Below are 4,129 nucleotides of genomic sequence, written 5' to 3' on the forward strand. Positions count from 1 at the left end.
ACTACGGATCAGTTAACGTCGATCTAATGCGCTCCGGAGCTTACCAACGCGCGCAAATAGGTCAAAATCACAAAATAAAAAAAACGAAAATCGAAGCCGCGATGAACAGTAGAGGACACGTCAGAATCCGGCCGGATTTGGCCCTTTCCTTTTCCAAATTTTTTTTTCTTTTCCGCTTGAAACGCGTATCAGTTCGAAATCCAACCAAGCATCGACCAAACATATATATACATTGGAAACCAACATTTGCAAGCCAAGACGGCATATCAAATATTCAACTAGTTCATACATGTACAAATAACCATTTACAAGCCAACCATTGGTTGCAACAAAACACTTAGGGTTTTCACCCTCAAGGAGCTATTCAAAATATACATTCACATGAGCTCAACTTGAACCAACTAGCACATTCTTTCCAAAAGTGGTCATTTTCCTGTAAGGAAAACAAATGGCACGGTATGAGCTAAAGCCCAGTGAGCAACTATCACACAAAAGCAGTCAAGATCACATAATCATAACCGTTCAGTTCAAATATGCAATTAAGAGATAAATCAAACCAGGGAAAGGATACGGTTGGCTCTCAAGAGCCCATTTCCACACTTGCAATCTTGATCCAACCTCATTGACCCTCCGTCAATGTTAAAAGTACCAAAACCGTAGACCTCACTTTACTTCCTTTCCTTCCACCAATCATACCCCAACCGGGCCCGCACTCCATTCAGTCACTTTTGGTAATACTCGAGTATACCGGAACCAAGAGTCTCATTACTACAAGGTTCCTCAATACAGTCCCCGTGGCAAGACAATTTTCACGACCAAGCCCTCGCCGGCTCGATCCAATTGACTACCAAACGGGGTTGAGCTCAGTGATACAGTAAAGCCGTTGGACATTCATCCAAACGACACCAAATCAGTTTCCATGAGTGGAATTCAGTATTTCATATAACCAGTACAGTATTTCAGTGAACAGTCATTAACCATGAATAAAATCACAAGGGGTGAGGGCGGTCAAGTACACCCTCACCTTAATCACTTCCAATAAGCAAATAAGCCTTCAAGGCATCAATTACACATATAACAAAGCCACATTGTAACATTTAAGTGAGTAGTATACTCACAAATCAAATAAGTGCTATTTCATGCACTTCCGTCAGGGGAATGTCGTGAACCACCGTCACGCCCTAGAACAAGTAAACAAATGCAATGAGACTCGATAACGAGTCATATAGCAATGCCAATCTGTGACGACCCCACCTCCCCCTAAGGCGTACCAAAAGGTTCGGCGGACCGCCTGCCCAGCTCTCGCCAGGACTCACTCACTATCTTAATCGAGTCACGTACACACATCCATGAACCATAAATAACATTCCCAATTCAAGCTTATAATTTACATTAATAGAAATCGAGGTACAAAGTCTCAACACACCCAACTAGTTCAAAACCTATACAATCCAAGTACTACATGTTCCATTCGAGGAATAGCGCGAGTACAAGACCAAAAAGTCAAAAGTCAAAACAAAAGGCTACGCTAGTCTTTTACAAGTCTCACGCGTCACTCGTACCCCTGAAAGGAAAACAAATGGAGTGGAATGAGCTAAAAGCCCAGTGAGGTTCCAAATAGCAAATTGACCATTATTTAGAAGTACAAGTTTTCGGTATAGCAAAGTAACAAGCATGAAGAGTTCATAAAGGTGAGCAATAACACGTCAAGTAGCAATCTTAAAATGAACGAATGTAGAAAATTTTTCAAAAGAAACAATAGTCCAATAAACAATAATTACTCCAAAGTATAAGGATACGGATGACTCTCAGGAGCCAAATTCCCCTTACATTACCAGAAGCTTGATCCCGTAGTAGTTGACACTCCGTCAACTTTCAAGTAAGTAACCAATCCAGTAGAACACCACTTAAACGACTCTCCGTCCACCGTTCAACCCCCAGCTGGGCCCAAAATCCTCAAGAACATGGGTGGTAATACTCGAGTATACCGATTAGTCGAGGAGATATCACTCCACTCGACAATACAAGAGACCCAGGATTTGTTACCCAATCGACCAAGCCCTTGCCGGCTTGACTAGAGTAACTCGCCACAGGGTTTCTGGAATTCCAGGAAGTGCGCGCATCATAATCAAGTATATCAAGTCAATTGCAACAATAAACAAGTATATCACGTAAGGGCAAGTGCGATAAAGTACACTCTTGCCCTATCAATTCACGTATATAACATGTACTCATATTGGTCACGTATCAAGTTCAAGTATCTAGTGCAATTCGGTATTTGAAAGCACTCACCAAAAGATATAGTGCCTTTACTGGTCACTTTCAGGTTATACTCCGGGTTCGGAGTCCAAATCTGCGATAAAACTCAGTTTGAGAACTTTGAAACATGACTAAGATTCGAAACTTAGACGTTTCGTTCAATAAAATCAAGAAATTGAAATTCACTCGGATGGTAGTCGTGAAACACTTGCTCGCTTTTTAAATGGTAAAACTTTGTAACATTTATACTTGAAAATGCCATGCAAGTCGAAAGTATAAGGAAAACATACTCCGAGCAATCATTATTTCCTTTCTCAAGGGTACAAGTTCGGCCAAGTCCTTCCTTATATACCTCGGAACAAGAATACTCAAGTACCCTAGATGGTTCAAGCAGTAATCACTCTTAACCCTTACTCAAGTTGCAAGTAGTTCTCTAGTTTTCGAGCGTAAATTTGGGCTGCATGCCCTTTGTGTTTACCTAATTTTCCAGCCTTTTAGGCTTCATTGTTTTTCTCAAACACAACCCAACATCACATATGTCAACAATTCATGTCCAGAGCCGTTCCATAGGCTCACAATATCATAATAACAAGAATCACAACAATGACAAGTGCAGAAATTCAACTTAGCACAAGACAGGTTTGACGTACGAATGCGGAAATAACATATCCGAGGCTACGCTTATCGGATTGAGGCGTAAACTATGCCGTTTCGAAGCTAAGACACAGAGCTACAATGTTCATGAAGGTCACTTAGTCCAGTTTCTAATGTAAATTGGTCAAATTCTCCAATTACCAAACCTGAAATCAATTCACCGGCTGTTTAAATGCAGAACACTGTAATGGACATAACTCAGTGTACACAAGTCCGAATCAGGTGTTCTTAGAGGCATTTTAAAGCTACTTCAGAGCACTACAACTTTCATGTTTTGGTCCAGAGCTAAATCAGAATGGATCCTGGTCAAAAATCGTAATAAACTGGACTGAACTGAAGAAACGGACTACTGGGAAATTCTTAAAGCAGTAGGGGTATTTTGGACTTTTCACGTTCTGCGTTGCTCCGATTGAGCTGAAATTTTGTAGGCACCTATAAAACACCATTATCTACAACTTTCCTTATTTGACCAAAGGCCAATTCGGCCTCTAACATACAGATACAATTTCGGACAGAATGCTTGGGAAATTTTCCAGAAATCTGGAATTTTTAGCTCTAAGTGTAGTTTCCTCAAATTTCTGGTTCCAATCACCACTAAACAACCTTATATAACTTTAATTGCAACATTCATGCATCATACATCAACTTGAGCAGAAAATCAGGAACCCTAGTTCATCAAATAAATTGGGGAAAACTACTAAAACATGCTCATCATCCATAATCTCACCATAAAATCAAGTTACTAGACTTAATATAACAAGATTAGAAGTAAAACTTGGAGAGATAAACTCTCTTACCTTGAATAAAAGTCACCAAGAGTAGCACAAGCTCTCCCCTTCAAGAATCACACCACAACTCACTAGCTAGTCACTCAAGAACAAGTTTAATCGGTTTATTTTGTTTGATTTCTCCCTAAGTTGTTGGATTGAAGATGAAATGAAGGAGTTTTTTTTTCTTCTTGTTGTTCCTCCCCTCTCTCTCTCTCGGTTCTTATGCAGAAATATGGAGGAAGATGAGGCTTGGTTTGTCTTATATGGAAGTAAGAGGTTAAGGGTAATTGTGTCCACAATTTTTGGCCAACACTTGGCCTATTCTTGTCCACAAAATTTTTCTCTTTCTTTCCTTGTATTTGAGCCACAATTTCGGTCAAGCTATAATCATGAGGGGGAAGATATTTTGTTCAAGTTCAATAAATTTGTTTGGTAAGCAAAAATGG

At 40.0% G+C, this 4,129-nt stretch overlaps 1 long non-coding RNA gene across 1 annotated transcript; it reads right to left on the reverse strand.

The window, feature by feature from the left end:
* Window positions 1-1,366: 1,366 nt before the first annotated feature.
* On the reverse strand, window positions 1,367-3,885 carry LOC140035973 (uncharacterized). Its single transcript, XR_011839868.1, has 2 exons — window positions 3,711-3,885; window positions 1,367-1,564 (listed from the first exon to the last, which is right to left on the reverse strand). It is a non-coding gene; the product is annotated as an uncharacterized lncRNA (long non-coding RNA).
* Between the last annotated feature and the right edge of the window lie 244 nt (window positions 3,886-4,129).

This window comes from Coffea arabica, chromosome 2c, assembly GCF_036785885.1.
Source record: "Coffea arabica cultivar ET-39 chromosome 2c, Coffea Arabica ET-39 HiFi, whole genome shotgun sequence".
Lineage (NCBI taxonomy): Eukaryota > Viridiplantae > Streptophyta > Magnoliopsida > Gentianales > Rubiaceae > Coffea > Coffea arabica.